Consider the following 18,573-nt stretch of genomic DNA (forward strand, 5'->3'; position numbering starts at 1 on the left):
GGGAGAGTCAGCTGGCCCTATGAGGTTCTCCTCACTAGACTGAAGGAGTCATTCGCCTCTCCAATAGATGAGAAGCTTGATGGCCCATATTGTCTGGAGGGGTTTATTTAAGGGAATTCCACATCTAAAACCCCCTCACCCACACTTTCCCAGAAGAGGGAGGAAGGGAGAAGAAACAGAGGACCCATGCCCTTGTCCATAAAAACCCCAGTGTGAATGCAGACTGGGCTCTCGGTCCCTTCTGAGACGCCCACTTGGTCCATCAGGTGTAGGAGTTTCTGCTTCTTTAGCTTTTCAATAACATTTGGCTAGATTCACCTTCTTGTCTCCTTGTTCATCGGCCTCATACTTCGTTCCTGATAGTGCAAGTTCCCGGAGTTCAAATAAACTGGAACAATCCCACAGAACCAGGATTGATACCCAAGTGTAGGGCCCCATACTCCTGTGGCCTGTCAGTTTCTTAGATGTCACGATGTAGACAGGGTGTCGGGTCGGATCACCTGCATTCAGGTGGTGCAAGCCTTGTCAGAGATGGTACAGTAACAGACCCTGGACTAGGAGTCACAGGACAGAATGATTTTTTTGCTTGCCCCTGAAGCACTCATTAGGATCAGAGTCCCCCAGAGCCTCCATTGCAGGCCAATAGGCAGCCACTTTGTGCAGCCTGAAGCCAGCACATGTTAGTTGTAGAAATGTGAATGGGAACGTTGAGTGGTGAATTCTTGCCTCAGTCCTTCTCTACTGTGAGTCAGCTACTTGGCCATACCCTGCAGCAGCAAGCTGGTCCTCATATCTTCTAACTGATTCATTGAATTTTTAAATTAACAAGTGAAAATTATACATATTATAAATATATATTATAATATATAATAAATATATAATATATAATTTTACTTGTTAATCTAAAAATTAAATTAGTAAATATTACATTATGAGTAAGAGTATATAAAAATTATATATTTATGTATTGTATATGATGCAATGTTTTGATATATGCACATATTTTGAAAGGATTAAATGAAGTTAGTTACTATATTGCCTCACATACTTCTTTTTATCATGCAAATATTTGAAAGATACTCTTGGTCATTTTGAATGATGCACACACTAACTTTTGTTGATTCACTTTTATTTATTAGTGAGAGGGAGAGAGAAATTGCCTATCCTCTAGTTCGCTCCCCAAATACCGAAGGCAGCTGGTGAGTGGGTGCTGGGACAGCCTGATACTGGGAGCTGGGAACACAGTTTGGACCTTTCACTTGGGTGGTGGGAACGGAAGTCCATGAGCCATCACTTGGTGCCTCCCAGGGTGTGTTATGAGCAGGAAGATGAAACCTGCATTAAAGTCATCGCTTGAACCCACGCACTCTGACACGAGGTCCAGGCCACGGAAGTGGGTCTCACCACTAGGTCAAATGCCTGCCCAACAGTACATTATTAGGGAATATAGTCACCATGTTACACATAGATCTAACTTCTGTGTAACTGAAACTTCTGTGACCTTTGATCAGTATATCCCTCTGACCTCTCCCCGTTTCAGCCTCTGTTAACCACCGTTCCACTGTCTGCTTTCACTGTTTTGGCATTTTAAATTCAACTGCGAGTCAGATTATGCAGTGTTGGTCTTTCTGTGCCTATTCCACCTAATTATCAGTTTTACTGAATATTATCCTACAGGTTTATCCATGTTGTTACCAATGATAGGACTTCCTTCTTTTTCTTTTTTAAAAATTTACTTATTTATTTGAAAGTCAGAGTTACACAGAGAGAGGAGAGGCAGAGACAGAGAGGCCTTCCATCTGCTGGTTCACTCCCCAGTTGGCTGCAAAAGCCGGGGCTGTGCCGATTTGAAGCCAAGAGCCAGGAGCTTCTTCCAGGTCTCCCATGTGGGTGCAGGGGCCCAAGAACTTGGACCATCCTCCACTGCTTTCCCAGGCTGTAGCAGAGAGGTGAATTGGAATTGGAGCAGCCGGGACTTGAACTGGTGCCCATATGGGATGCTGACACTGCAGGCAGCGGCTTCACCCAGTATGCCACAGTGTTGGCCCCTCCTTCTTTTCAAGACTGATATTCCATTGTGTGCATGTCTGTGTGTGTATGATACAATAATATTTTATAAATTATGAAAATATTAGGTTAAGAAGTATTAGCCTTTTTTTTTTTAAACTTTTATTTAATGCATATAAATTTCCAAAGTACGACTTATGGATTACAATGGCTTTCCCCCCATACCGTCCCTCCCACCCACAACCCTCCCCTTTCCCACTCCCTCTCCCCTTCCATTCACATCAAGATTCATTTTCGATTATCTTAATATACAGAAGATCAGCTTAGTATACATTAAGTATGGATTTCAACAGTTTGCTCCCACACAGAAACATAAAGTGAAAAATAATAGACGATTTTTTTAAATGATGATGAAATCAGAGCAGACCTATTGTCATGTTTAATCCCAGTGAGAGTCAAGTTGGGAATTCATAATTTCTTTCTTTTTTTTTTTTACAGAGGATCAGTTTAGTATGCATTAAGTAAGGATTTCAACAGTTTGCACCCCCATAGAAACACAAAGTGAAATATATTGTTTGAGTACTCGTTATAGCATTAAATCTCAATGTACAGCACATTAAGGACAGAGATCCTACATGAGGAGTAAGTGCACAGTGACTCCTGTTGTTGACTTTACCAATTGACACTCCTGTCTATGGCATCAGTAATCTCCCTATGCTCCAGTCATGAGTTTCCAAGGCTATGGAAGCCCTCTGAGTTCTCCAACTCTTATCTTGTTTAGACACGGTCATAGTCAAAGTGGAGGTTCTCTCCTCCCTTCAGAGAAAGGTACCTCCTTCTTTGATGGCCTGTTCTTTCCACTGGGATCTCACTCACAGAGATCTTTTGCCAGAGTGTCTTGGCTTTCCATGCCTGAAATACTCTCATGAGCTTTTCAGCCAGCTCCGAATGCCTTTAGGGCTGATTCTGAGGCCAGAGTGCTATTTAGGACATCTGCCATTCTATGAGTCTGCTGAGTATCTCACTTCCCATGTTGGATCACTCTCCCCTTTATTTACTCCATCAGTTAGCGTTAGCAGGTACTAGACTTGTCTATGTGCTCCCTTGGACTCCCAGTCCCTTCACCATGACCAACTGTGAACTGAAACTGATCACCTGGAACAGTGAGATGGCATTGGTACATGCCACCTCGATGGGATTGAATTGGAATCCCCTGGTATGCTTGTAACTGTATAGCATTATTATTTCATGAAACAATGTAAAATCCTATACTATTTCTGTAAGGGCCATATACTTGATAAATATATTCCACTGGAAAAGTAATAACATGCATAAAAAACAATGTGATATGAACAGCCTTGTAAACTATTTTGAGCCAAACATCTGTACACACACTATTGAAGGGTACCTGGGTCTTTCTTCATAAACATTTAAAATCATAGTCCTCTCTTTTTCTTCAGAAAGCAGCACTGTAATAATGTTCATTATCTAGTTTAATTGTGCTAGTTTCTCAAGTATACATAAAGCAAAATCACGTCGTATGTAGAAGTGTACTTCAAAAGGTTTATGGGTATGACCTTGAGCCCTCCAGAGCGAGATGGCAACTCTCTGGAGGCTGAGTGTCCTTTGCGGTGCCCCAGGAAGTCGAGCTGTGCTCCTCCGAAGCCTGGGGTGAGCCCCACTCACGTCGCAGCATTTCTCCAGGACCGGCCTTCCCCACGATGGTGTGGAGTGCAGCATATTCACCTGTCACCAAGTTCCCCTCTGGTTCCAAGGCTGCGTCCCTCCACTGGACTGGCGAGAGAGTTGTCAGTGTTTTGCTCCTGAGCTTGCTTCCAGCTGTTATTTGAATCCAAGCTCTGTGATGTACTACTCCTTGGCTGCAGTTCTGTCTCTTCATAGTCACGGGGGCCTTGGACAAGTTGTTACCGACTGCGTGCATGGGGGTGCACCCCAGAAAGCTGCCAAGGCAGGCCTTCCGGCACTCTTGGCTTTAACCTTTGCTGGCCTTTGTTATTTCAACTATCACGATGTGGGCATCTGCAAAGCTGTCGCCATGCTGTGGAACTCTGACCTTCCTGACTTAATGCCTTAAGAATTGATTTTATGCCTCTGCTCTGTCATGCATTCAACTCACCAAAAGGAGGAAGTAACAGATTAAGGCCATGGGTGTACAGACTTGTCCCAATCACATGGTTATTTTCAGAATTTAATCATTGAGAAAGATTTGAGAATTGCTTGCTAATAAATTGCGAGACTGAGTTCTGCATTCTGGTAAGTTGTCGCCCAGTTTCTCATGAGTCTCGCAGTGTAACTAAGTATTGTCTATGAGCATTTGCCCTTTAATTTATCAGCCTCTTAAAGGGAACTGAGCTTTACTGCCATCAGTACAAGATCAGACTCTTCCATAGTTGTCCTAGGAATAAAGGACAAAGGGAAAGACTTAATTCATGAGTAAAGACTGGAAAATTAGTGCTGAATATTGGCAAACCTCCCTCTCTGTTCAGATGATAGCAGCTCCTGATGGTTACATGTCCCAGGGAAACCTCGAAACTGAAATGCTGATAACGCACATTGCAGATTTCTAAATCCTACAAAGAAAAGCTTAGAAAACTTCATCTAAAGAAGTTCCATTTGGAAAGTGTGGGGAGCAACTCGGACTAGACTAAGTTACTGGAATTAAGACTTATTCTATGCATCTGCTTTCCCACAATATGGCGCTGAGAAGGGAAACAGCTTCTACACAGCTGCCTCCAGTTCAACCAATAGACTGTGGGACCTGCTTCTGATTGGAGGAGAGCAGCGTACTCGGCGTGTGGGTAGCAGAGTTGGGATTGGCAGAGGAGGACTATAAAGGAGGAGAGAGACAACATGCACCAGGAACATCTAAGGGGAACATCCGAAGGAACACCTGTGCAGCCCCCGAGAGAGCCGGCCGGCGGTGTGCCGCTCCCCTGCGGAAGTGGGGAAAGTGGCCAAGGGGAACCGCCCTTCCACGGAGGTAGAAGGGACAGTAGCCAACCCGGGAAGAACCAGCAGCAAACCCGGGGAGGGCCGAGCAGACAAAAGAACAGCGCAGGGTCCTGTGTCGTTCCTCCACGAAGACGGGGAGCAACATAATGGTGCCGTGACTCGGATATGAAGCCTAGGCAGGGTTTGGTGTCGTTCCTCCATGAAGAGGGGGAGTGACAGAAAGAGGTCCTCCTGGTAGATGTATTAAAATACTTCAAATTCTAAACTGAGACTTAATGCTCAAATGTTTGAATTGTCCTAAAATAATCTGTGCATAAATAATCTGTGCATAAATATAAAAAAACAAAAGGTTTATGGAAAATATTAAAAGATAAGTTAATTTTGATACACATTTTTTTGGGAATGTGCATAAATGGGGCCTTCAAAAGTTCCATGGACATTTGTATTATGAAAATATTGTGTGGATTACAAATTTTTGTAAAGATTTATTGTATTTATTTGAAAGACTGAGTTACATAGAGACAGAGGGAGAGACGGGAATCATCTCCTATCCAATAATTCATTATCAAGTGGCTGCAACGACTAGCCTTGTACCAGGCTGAAGCCAAAGTCTGGGAGCTTCATCTGGGTCTCTCAAGTGGGTGCAGGTGACCAAGATGTGGGCCATCCTCTAGTGCTATCCCAGGTGCATTAGCAGGGAGTTGGATCTGAAATGGAGCAGCAGGGACTCCAGCTGGCACCCACATGGGATTCTGGCTTCCCAGGCAGCAGCTTAACCAACGATGCCATGATGCTACCCCTAGATTTCAAAATTCTTTACACCAAAATAATTTTATCTTTTAATTAACTTTTTGGAGTTTCCTCATATATTTTCTGCTAGTATTTTTCCATTTCACTTTATGTTTTGAGATTCATTTATGGTACTGCACATAGCTGTAGTTGCTTAACTTCATTGTTCTGTGACTTCCTGTTATGTGAATGTGCCACAAGGCACATTCTCTTTGGCATGGGGATTTTTGAGAATGCCTACAGTTTCTGGCATTTAGGTAAAATTCTGACATCAACATTGTACATTCTGCCTTCTTTTGCCTTGCATGAATGCTGAATCACAGCACGAGATGCAGAGCGTCATTACCTGACAGTCGGCAGCACTTTGCACAGAACCTTAGAGAGGCTGTAGCCCCATGAAATTCTCGCTGAATGAGGACCAGAAAGTTCTACGACATATTCATTGCCCATTTGTGGTGGGATAGTAGCACTTCGATGGAGAATTGAAGCTTAACCAAACCAAGGATAATTTTCCTCACATTTAGAGAATGTAAAAGGAATTTTAATGTGGTGTTTCAAAAGGTCAATCTACTTTGTGTCTCTCTGTGGTCAATTTTCTTGTATTTCAAAGTCTAGAAACAAAATTTTACATTCTGAGAAAAAAGACCAGAAAAACAACTTGTGTTTAAGAATGATACCATTTTAGAGATATTTACAAGAAGACAGATCACTAGGTCACTCTCATCAACAACATCTACCTTTGTATTAACGCTAGTATCTCACTAGTATTCAACATTATCCAATTTATTAAGCTGCATTGGAAGTAGAGCAGCTGGATCTCAAACCTGCATGGCAACAGGGCACACTGATGTTGCAAGTGGTGACTTGCAATGCTGGCCCCACCCATGAACTTTTGGAAGTACCTTTGTATTTTTTTTTCTTTTTAGTTTTTTTCTTCTCATTAGAAAATGCACGTTCTTCCTGCTCCGAGATAGAACATACTTCCAACTAACTGCGAAGATTCTTGAAGGTATCAGTCTATAAAGACTATCCTATTGTTCCCTTCAAGGTCTAAATGCAAAAGGACTTTGCAAAAGGACCAATAGGTCAGAGCAGGACACTGCTCCCACTCCTGAGAGTCATGCCTTGTCTACTAAATGAGGATAGCAGTAGTCCTGACTCCACATCTCTGTAGGTGAGTTCAGGTTAGATAAAAAGCTAGGAGAAAAGGTGACCCAGTTCCTAGGGAAGACTTCAATTGTTTTTTCTTTTGTTAGAAAACAAGCACACACACAACAGCCTTCATAAAGTGAAGCAGACATTTTGCCGAGCTCTAGACCACCTCTAGATGCATCTGACTTCTGGTCACTCAGGCTTGTCCTTGTCACTTGGCCCTACCCTTTTCCCAGTTCTCTTTTCTCTTAGATGAAGAGATGGCCCATCCTCAAAGGTGGCAAGTGGATGCCGTAATTTTGCTAGCTGTATGCATTAATTTTCTAAAGCTATCTGAAGTACTGATTTTAAGTTTTGGGGGCCAGATTTGTTGTCACCATGGCTGCAGGTGGAGCAGATGTTATGTGACTGCCCTGGGTTTGTCTGACTAGATGACTCCCAAGGCTTTGTGTTCTGTGAATTCTAAGCTTTGCTTTGGCTGTTTTTCTTTTATAGAGGTATGAGAATTAACTCGTGATGTTTCCTTTTTCCTAATGATTTTCACTGCTTTATTAAAAATAAATAATCTGGATGTGAAATGAGCAGTAGGAGATCTGGATCCTTCTTCATGAAAAATTAAAAATTTCAGTAAGAGTTGGCCTGGCACAGAGTGCACCTGCCGTGGTACTACTAATCTCTTGTCCTTGATTAGTCACTGAGACAGCTTGAGGCTTAACTGTTGTTAGGGTTCTTAAAGAACTTTATTCAACAACTGCTTGTCAGTCTCTTCTTCCAAACATACAGAAATTAGAGAAATTAAAATCACCATGGCTTAACGAGTTTTGGTGTGCTGAAAAGGAATGAGAGTTACGATTTACGATCCTCTTTCAGTAGGACAGAACACGAACACTAGCACACACACCACGATTAAGTGGGGGTGAATAAGGCCATGAGAGAGTACCCTCTGCTGTGGTGTAAGGATGGATAATGCTACATTTAATCCCCCTGTGGTACACTAAAGGTTGTCATTCTTGATGACGACTAAGAATCATTGCTTTTAGCCTCCTGCATCGGAAGGGGTGGGTGTGTGGAGCTCCAACAAAATACAGCACCTCCAAAACCAGTTTCAGTTCATGCCACAGACTGTATGATTTGGGCTTTCATCTTCTAGCAAAGGTTGCTCAAACACACCTTACAGTGTTTTACCCTCCAGTATCTTGGGGATGCTTTTGTTAATTATCATGCTTTTCCATCTTAGTCCCAGTATAAGACTGTTCCCCTGACTGCAACTTGCCATTTGCGAATTGATCTTCTAATCTTTATTTTGCTTTTACTTTGAAATCATTTGATGTTTGTACTGGACATAAATATAGGTGGTTCTGTAACAACTCCTGGAGACTGATTAAGAAGTGGTGTTCTTTCTCTTTACAAATAAGTTAAATCTTAGTTCTACTATTTGGTAGTTGTATGACTTTAAACAATTAACCTTCTGGGCTTAACATTTCTTCATCTGCTAGATAATTCTGTAAGCAGTGATCATAAATTGTGAAGAAGACTAAACCTATGGATATTCCAAGTGATTAGAACAGTTTGTGTGACAGTGCTACATGAACATTCATTCAAAAAAATCATTTAATAGCCTAACTAACTTCTGAATTGGGAAGGCAAGTTGGTGTTTTTCTTAATAAAAGCAAGTCGTTTATCATTTGTGAGAGCCATTTTTCCTCCTTTTTGACTCTGTGTTAGAGATAAACATCTGGTCCTTTGTCTTTAGTCACTGATACGTTAATATGTGTGTGAAAATCTCTTACTTTCAAATCCTGCCATCATTTTGGAGTACAAAATCCACTGGTGGAGGGTTCATCATACTGTATGTCAGTTTGTCTAACTGTAATGATCTTCTTAGGTCACCTCCACTAGTCAGACCCTAAGATCAAGTGTTGTGTGAGCTTGTTCAGTTTGTAAATTACACAACAATATCAGGCAAGTGTGTGATTAAGGGTTGAAATACACAAGGGTGGAATTAATGAGGAAAATCTCTCAGTAAGAGACTGATTATCACAAGATTCTATCCAATATCTTTCATTCCAATCAGTCAGTCCCTTGAGATCAATAGCTTTGAAATTACACTGTCTTAATCCAACACCTGTTTGTCCAAATTATTCATTTATTACATCTATGACCCCTATCATTTGATATCCTGAAGAATGCCAGCCTATCAACCCTTGTTCTTTCAATCAGAACTTTCCTTCCATGAATGAATGCCTATAATTAAATTCTCTAAACCTTTGTCATTTTTTTAGCACTCACTAGGAAGATATGAACCATAGATGAATAAAATTTGTTACTTTAACCATATCTGCACCTAAATAATTAAGACAAAAAAGACTACACATTAGGATACAACAGAACTCCCATACATTCATGGTCGTTCATCTCAGAACTGCACTTAGTATTACATCATAATCAATTAAATATCTCTGGTCTTCATTTCCATTCCGTGTATTCACTAACATAAATTTTCTCCATGATTCCTACATGGCAAACATCAGAGATAGGTTATCTTAGTTTTCCAGCAAGAAAAGGAAAACACATAAAAACTAACTCATCACCACCAAATATATAAAATAATACTAAATATTAACTACTTCTTTCTTCCTTTGTCTAATTCAGTGAGGCTATTGTATTTCTTTCTAGATTAAAGTCCCTATCATGCCATTGGTCTGTGAGAGTCTCATTTTTCTTTCCAGAATCTCTGCCTGCTGATCATCATCCTCCCATGACCCCCATTTGCCCTGTCTTTGACCTCTCCATTAGGACACACTTATTAAAGAATTGCTATCTGTATTTAAACTTATCATCTGAGCCACTTTAATTCCAGCCACCTACCTCTCACAAATAAGCCCATGGAAGAGCTCCTAATGACTACTCAAACATAACCACTGATTTTTTTCTTAAACATGCTTGAATTAAAAAAAAATTACCTTGGTGCTAGTCAGTGTAGTGGACATCTTTTCACTTCTGATATGGTTTAATCTTTCACCTGTTTCCAGTGTCGCCTTACCAGACTTCTTCTCTTGTCTCACATTATGCTTTCTGCATTCTCTTGCAATCTTTGTTTTTCATTCCTAAATGATAGTTAAATATTGAAGCTTCTCATGACTCTGTCGCCAACCTTTGTTTTCTTTAGTACTCTCTATCTCTAGGGTATGATGATGTTGATTTAACATTTATTGAGACTTTTGCTTTGTTTTGGTCAGCCACTATTTTATGTTCTTAACTTAATCAAATACTATCACTATCTCTAAAAGGTATTCCCTATTATTATTGTTCCTGTCTTAAAAATGTGCTGATTAAGACAAATAAGAATTAATAAGCTTACTCAAGACAACTCAACAGATAAGTATAATAAGCAAGATTGAATTGTAGTCATTTTGGTGCCAGAATTCAGGCTTTTATACCACTTTCTAAAATGATGTGGTATAGAGACTTTGATCTCACTTATTTCCAAGGTTGTTGTTGTATCTAAATATTGATATTTCTTAAATCTATTTCTTTGAACTAGACACATATATTAAGTTATCTTGAATGCCACATGACCACTTTTGTGAGATACGTCCAAAGCTTATCTCATTGTCTCTACCCATACCTATTCGATATTTATAATCTCCACTATTTCCTACAGTCAATACATGGCAGATTCATCTATTTAGAAGCTCAAATCAAAATCCAAAAATTATTTTGGCTTTTCCTTTTCCTTCACCAATACAATAAATAAGCATATCCTAAGTTCACCTTCTAAATATTTCTTGAAAATGTCCACTCTGTGTCCTATGTCCTCAAGCCAACCTACCTCCATGTTTCCTCAGACTACTGCAGCAGCCTCCTAACCTGTGTCACGCAATTTCTGATATTCTGATGGTGTTTTTCAGAGAAGTTACAATGATATTTTGAAAGTGAAAATAGTTTCGCTATTCACTGTTAGAATTCTTATAAAGCCCATTCCCTTCAGAGTAAATCCAATGTTAACATGGTGTTTAACTTAACCTGTTCCCATCTGCCCAGCTGCTCCTAGAGTTAGGTTCTTCCTATCTTTCTCCTCTAGCCACACCCTGCTGAGCCGATAAATTCTCCTGCTTGCTATTTTCTTAGCCTGGAGTCTCCTTCCTTCTCTCTATTCAGCTAATGATCATTTATTCTTCAAGTCTAATCTCAATGTCTTTTAGGTTGCTTTTCCCTTTTTCTCCCACACCATGTTGGACCCTTTTTAATCTATTCATCTACCACATTTCCTAATGATTAACTCAGTTATTTTTATTTTAATAGTGTATTTTCACAGATAGATAGCAAGCTCCATGATAACTAGACCTATGTGCATTTTTATTAGATTTTAGAGCAAGTTCACAGCACAATTAAGTAGAAAGCAGAGAGTTCTGAGATACCTCTTGCCCGCACATATGCATGGCCTTCCCCAATATGGACTGTGTTACCTTTGTTACTGTTGATAACCACTCACCAATACAATGTGATCACCTAAATCCCATGATTATGATGGCATACACAATAATGCCTTTCATTCTCATGTTTTAATTTTATTTAGTTTGTTTTAACCACTGTTCCTCTAGTGGTTAGTGCAGTAGATGGCATAAATGAGTAGCTACTAAATAACTGTTGTTTGGTTAAATGATTATGGACATCTTCATAGAGAAATTTATTTAGAGACTAATGCAGCTGTTGGCATAAAGTGTTTGAGATACTGGAGCTCAATGGCAGTCAATAACCTGAAACTATCTTATACGTTGACATTCTCATCCAATTTGTGCGTTCTCTGATTTGGCATGTGCCTCTGTATGCACTTTAAGGGGTGTGTGAATGTGTGTGTATTTACTGTGTGTGCTAAGGAATGAGAAAAAGGAATGAGTTACTTTAATAATTTTCTAAGACTGGCACATAGAGTAATGTTTTTAATATCCTTAGGTATAATGATTCCACGTCTCATTTTTATTCTCTCCTGCTGAGAGAGCAGTGCTTTCCTTTCTTGGTTTTTTCACTTTTGAGTGTGCGTGCTGGTAATGCCAGTCTCTCCACTCTCATTTGATTCCTCAGTTACATCCACTCTTTGAGTTCTAATGTGTTGCCTGGCTTTACCTACTCTTCATGTGGTAAAATCTTAAGTATCTAGATACATATAGAGAGACAAAAGTAATGAAGTTTGGAATTTTTCATATTGATTTATATTCATTTGAAGTGTTAATAGTTTAAAAAGTTTAATGAATATTTTAAGTGCAATAAAATATTAAATGAAAATTGGCATAGTACAACTCACAAAAGCAATCTTACCATTAACTCAATAGATCGTTGTAACAGACTCATGATTGCTTCATAATTCTAGCAGTTAAAATGAAAGAGGAGAATTACATTGCACAATTTGATTGTGGGCTACTTAAGAAGAAGACTTCAGATCTGCAGAAGGACTGGCATAGATAGTCTAAATCCTCATGAAAATACCAACTCCAGTGGAGGAATGAGGAGAAGGCTAATGAAAACTGAACTGAAATCAACAAACAGTCTTAAACCTGCATGAGGTGCTAGAGGTCATTGCTTCCAATCTCTTCACACTGTAAAAGATACTGAAATAAACATAGTTTGCTCCTTCAAGAGACATTTCTGTCAGAATTGTTAGAATCCCAGTGCATTAACTTAAAAACTCATGCCCCTCTCTCTCCATGAAAATCTTTACTGAACCAGACTTGGCAATGAAAAGAATACATTAATGTCACATCTACACATATGGAATCCTGAGTTAAATTTTTCATTCATTGATTTAGTAATATATACAGAGATTTTGCTTTGTAAAAATATAATGAATTTTATCCAATATGATGTAAGTCACCAACTAATAAGAGCATTCCAATGTTGAACATGTTTAAAAACTGGAAAAATATAATAGTTGCAACATTAAAATATGTTTAAAATGTTTTTTAAAATGCATTTTAAAAATGCATAAGAAATGTTTATAGTTCATTCCAGGCAAATTGATGGATAGTAAGTGATAATATTTGTTTTTTTTTTTTAGCCAGGAAGAAGAGAGAAAATTCATTACTTTTAATTTATTTTTAGAATTATTCTTGAAGTAGGTGAGATGTCAGGATGTATTTGAGTCAAAAATGCAGAATCCGTGGCAAATGGGAATTGGTTTATAAATTGTGCAAAATATCTTATATCTTCTATAAGTAGAATACACACAGGTCAAGCACTATAACCTTCCAGGTCAAACTCTCTGACCGTCTCTAAATTGTCCTAAGCCCTGGAAGACTGACCTATGCTGGTTATTTCAGTGAGATCCCAGGTGCCCTTGCTTCTGCTGGGCTGGGCTGATGGTGAGCACTGCAGGACATCTAAGGGGCACAGGAGAATGAGCTCAGGGGATCTATTTTTTTTTTGGTTGGTAGCATCTTTTAGCAGAGGGTCACTCACCACCTCTAAACTTGCCTGTCCCGCATAACCTTTTCCCTTTTCTGTCCAGTAGCCTCTTCTGTTGTTCCTTAGTTCTAGAGTGTTACTATCTTTGTTGCTACTACTTCTGTTTTTCTGCACAATGCTTTGTGGTTTTCTTGCTGTAATCATTATAATTGTACTCTTTGCAACTACCTCCCCCTCAGTATATCACAATTTTATTTATTCCTTTTGTTTCCTGTTGGGCCTCCGATTGACACAGTAATTGTTGCTGAAAATAGCCTTTAGAAATAGATTTTTATAATGGGATTCTGGAGTTTGTTTGACATATATTTAAGGGGCACATGAATAATTTCCTTTCTAGGGGAAAATAAAACATGTATTTCAGAGCATGAAAAAAAAAAATCACAATTTAAATGATCATCAAAGGGACACAGGGATAAAAGGCATGCAGAAAGCAAGATCTTGGAAGAACAAATGGCTACAACAACACTTAGCTACCACTGGGTGCAGTAAGAGGAAACGCAAAAGGTCTGCAATTGCTATCCTTTTTTTTTCTCTCTGTGAGACAGGCAGACACACAGCATACACACACATAGGAGGAGTGAGAAAGAGAGAACTTCCTTCCACCGATTCACTCACCAAATACCTGCAGCGCTTGAGCTGTGCCAGGCAGTGAGACAGGCAGCAGGGGCCTGACCACTCGAGCCACAGCTTGCCGTCTCGTAGGGTCTGCACTGGGGGGAAGCTGGAATCAAAGCAGAGCTAGGACTTGGAACCTAGTCATGCTGGTATGAGATCTGGGAATCTTAACTGGTGTCTTAACCGCTGGACCACATGATTGCTCCAAAGATTTTTTTTTAATTAATTAATTAATTTGAAAGGCACAGAGCCGGGGAAGAGACAGATCTTCCATCCACTGTTTTCCTCCCCAAAATGGTTGCAGTGGCCAAACTAGATCATGCCAAACTCCGAATCCTAGAACTCCATCCCGGTCTCCCATATGGGTGGCAGGGGCCCAAGTACTTGGGCATCTTCTGCTGCTTTTCCTAGGCCATCAGCAGGTTGCTAGATCGTGAGTGGAGCATCCAGGACACGAACTGAAGCCCACATAGGCTGCCGGAGTTGTGGGCAGCAGCTGTATCTGCTATACCACAATTCTGGCTCTGATGCTCAGTTTTGAACAAAGCTGCAACTGTAATATCAACGGGGCATGAACAGATTCTGGATACCTACAGAAATAAGGAGGGTGTTTGGCCTAGTGGATGAGATGTCCATGGGATGTCCAAATCCCGTATCAGAGTACCTGGGTTTTAATTCCAGCTCCATGCTGATGCTGGCTTACAGCTAATACACACCCTGGGAAGCGGTAGGTGAAGGCTCAAGTGCCCACATAGAAGACCTCCATGGACTTCCAGGCTCCTGGATCAGCCTGCCCTTGCTCTGACTAGTATTTGAGTGGAGAGCCAGTGGATAGGAGATTTCTGCTCATCTCTCGATAAACAAACACCATTCCTAAGACATTATTCCAGAGACTAACCATGTGAGTCCTAAACAGACAAAGGACACTGATTTCAAAAAGAGGAAGAATTAAAAAAGAAAATAATAAAGGGAATTGGACAGAAAATTAGCTGACATAGTATGGAATCCTCACATGACAGCAAACATTTCGGAAGCTAATAAAGAGTTCTCATTCGGCTGTGGATATTTATTATCATCTTTTCCTATGCTAGGTACTCAGAGCAGTTCCGAGGCTGCACAAATAAGCAAAGCTGACAGGGCTTTATTTTCTAACTACCTTTATTTATGAAAGTGTGGATATGAAAGTACGAATGGCTTGTGAATAATTATTAGTTATTTTACTTATTCTTTCTTATTTGGAAAAGTCAAATGATAGCTGTCCATTTTCTCAGTTACATTAGCACCTTTTCTCAGTCTGTATTCTGTCATCTAGGAAATATTTTGCCTTAATACGGCTGTAACCATTAAAACAGATCAAGAAGAGGCCAGCACTGTGACATAGTGGCTAAAGCTGCCGCCTGCAGCACCGGTATCCCATATGGGCACTGCTTCAAATCCTGGCTGCTCCTCTTCTGTTGCAGCACCCTGCTCATAATGCACTGGGAAGGCAGTGGAAGATAGCCCACGTCCTGGGGCTGCTGCACCCATGTGAAGACTCTGAGAAAGCTCCTGGCTCTTGGCTTCGGATCAGCCCAGCTCTAGCTACTGAGGCCATTTGGGGAGTGAACTAGCAGATGGAAGATCTCTCTCTCTCTCTCTCTGTCTCTCTCTCTCTCTGTGTGTCTCTGTCTCTGTCTGTCTCTCTCTCTCTGTAACTCTGCCTTACGAATAAATAATCTTTAAAAAAATAAAAACTAAAAATAGATCAAGAAAGGAAAAGATGCTGCCCTGAACCAAGGGGACTACTAGGTCCAACAATGGAGTGCTGAAGTTCTGGGAGGAATTTCAGGAATTCCACACCTGGAATCCCACTACCCAGAATATTCCTGAAAGGAGAGGGGAGGAGAAGTGGGGAGGAGTGTGTAATGGGCATGCTCATAGCCAAAAGAACTCCACCTCTTTCCTGAGACACCCACCTGGTAGGTGTATTTCTCTTTGAAAACCTTTGCCATCTCTTACCACTACAAAGTTAAACATGAAAACACTAAAATTGGGATGCAGAATGATGTAACAGTTTATTCTAACACTCATATTTACCCATAGTCCACCATTCAAATATTTTTATTCTTAGAAAAAATAACATTTACTAAATGACATTTACTCTTTAAATATGTAAGTTTTTCTATATTTTTAAGCTAAGAATTAACCATCTTAAGACACAGCATTAGTTTTACTACTTGGCCCTTGTTTTCATCTTCCTTTTAAAAATGGTATTGATGAACAGGGAAGAGGTAAAAATAGGGATTGGTCATTTGTAACTATTTTTTTTCCTTCTACTAACTAAAGGGATAAAATAGTTAGAACTTACAACAAAGAGTCTAGTGCGGAAGATGTTAGAAAATGTGCCCTATAAAATTAAGGAATAAATTAAGAGATGAAAGATAAAAATAATCAGGAAATAATGTATCCAACATAAGTGAGGGATGGGTAGAACTCATAGGATGTCAGAGAAGTGGATCTACAGGACAAATCATACAGCAGTTATGTGTATCAGTAAAATATTATAGCATTGAAGTTTTATATAGAGAGCATGGATGACTACATTTCTATGCAAACCATGTTGAAATTAACCAATAACTTCACCAAAAGATAAAAGTTATTTCTAATATATTATAATTTGGAGTGAGTACAAATATTAAATCATGTTTAGAAAAATAAAAAAAGAATGATATTATCATTGTTAATATGTCAGAAACCTAACATTCATCATCGGGAAGCCTAGAGCCAAACATATTTCTCTAAACTATGTAAATATTTTTAATTGCTTCCATTATTATTTCTTTATTTCTTTTTTTTAAATTTATTTGAGAAGCAGAGAGAGAGATGGAGAGAAGAAAGAGAAGGAGAGAGTTCTCATCCTCTGGTTTATTAACCAAATGGCAGGGTCCTAGCTTGGGTGGATGTCAAGAGTTGGAAAATCAATCCAAGACTCCTAAAAGAGTGGCAGGAGCCCAACTCCTTGGGCCATCGCTCTGCCTCCTGGGATGTGCATCAGTGGGAAGCTGAATTAAGGAGTGGGAACCAGAATGAAATCCAATACTTCAATATGGGGAGTGTAGACATTCCATCCTTTGGGTTAAATGTCTGTTTTCTCTCTTTTAAGCATCTGCTTGAAAGTTGCACCTGCGTTAAGGAAAAGTCTGCTGTCCTGATGGTCTGCTCCTAAAGACAGTTTTCTTTCACAGTTTACTTAAGGCCAGTTACAATCTCACAGGTAGAGGAATACAGGAAATGGTATGAGTAAGTTATAGCAACAATGGTGGAACCATAATTAAGGCAGACAATAGAGGTCCAACCTCTTCTCAACAAAGGTGATAAGACTTAAAAGGTAAAGACCTTGAAAATAACGACAGTATAACTTTTTGCAAAGTCCATGCCCTCTTTGTGTCATCACCTCTCTAGTGATAGTGGAAAGTTGGACCCCTTCTGTGCCTAGACCAGCCAGTCAGCAGTGGTGAGGTGAGTTGTACCAAAAATCCAATGGCAGCAAGAACATGACGACAGAGTTGTACCTGTGTCTTCTGCACCTGGAGTGGGGATTAAGAAATCCCCCGTTCTTTGTGTGTTGGGGAAGAGCCCAGAAAAATGACCCATACTTCTCCCACAAGACACACAAAACCCTGAGAAAACTCAAGAATGACCCCTTGCTAACCTGGGTCAGGGCTAGGCACAGCAAATTCCAATTTTTTGTTTCACAAATTATTAGAGGAACTATTTGTACTCACTGAAGAATCTGGAGAAAAATATCCATTAAGCTGACTTTGTCAACTTATAGTCAGATCTCTTCTTGCAAGATCCAGAGCTGCTGCTGCTGCTGCTGGTGCTGCTTCTTATTTTATTTATTTTTTTTGACAGGCAGAGTGGACAGTGAGAGAGAGAGACAGAGAGAAAGGTCTTCCTTTGCTGTTGGTTCACCCTCTAATGGCCGCCGCAGCGGGCGCACTGCACTGATCCGATGGCAGGAGCCAGGTGCTTCTCCTGGTCTCCCATGGGGTGCAGGGCCCAAGCACTTGGGCCATCCTCCACTGCACTCCCTGGCCACAGCAGAGAGCTGGCCTGGAAGAGGGGCAACCGGGACAGAATCCGGCACCCCAACCGGGACTAGAACCTGGTGTGCCGTCGCCGCTAGGCGGAGGATTAACCTAGTGAGCCACGGCGCCGGCCAGAAGTAGAGTTCTAAGGCTAGGATGACACTTCCGTCCCTCTCTCTTCCTCCTTTCTTTTTTAAGTTTTGTGATAACATTTTAATTTACTCTCACTCAGCCTTGTGTTTATGCAAGCATTGAAAATTAATCAGATGCAAGAATCTACAACAACTCTTCCCACCTCCCATGGTCTCTCCTGTGAATCAGCTGACAAGGAAAAGAGAATTCCTGCTCAACTTCAGTCACGTTGCCACCCCCAGCAAACAGCTGGCCGTTGTTCTGCTTGTTTACTCCTCCCTGTGAAAGAAAAGCCTTCTCTTGCTGCTCTCTGCATTGCTCTTAGATCTTAGAGTTGGAGCTTTTCCTCTGTGCAGCTGGCACACTTCCTCTG

At 40.4% G+C, this 18,573-nt stretch overlaps 1 pseudogene; it reads left to right on the plus strand.

Annotated features, from left to right (window-relative positions):
• The first annotated feature begins 3,235 nt into the window (after positions 1-3,235).
• On the plus strand, positions 3,236-17,843 carry LOC138843419 (succinate dehydrogenase [ubiquinone] cytochrome b small subunit, mitochondrial pseudogene; annotated as a pseudogene).
• Positions 17,844-18,573: the final 730 nt, after the last annotated feature.

The sequence above is a fragment of the Oryctolagus cuniculus genome, chromosome 8 (assembly GCF_964237555.1).
Source record: "Oryctolagus cuniculus chromosome 8, mOryCun1.1, whole genome shotgun sequence".
NCBI lineage: Eukaryota > Metazoa > Chordata > Mammalia > Lagomorpha > Leporidae > Oryctolagus > Oryctolagus cuniculus.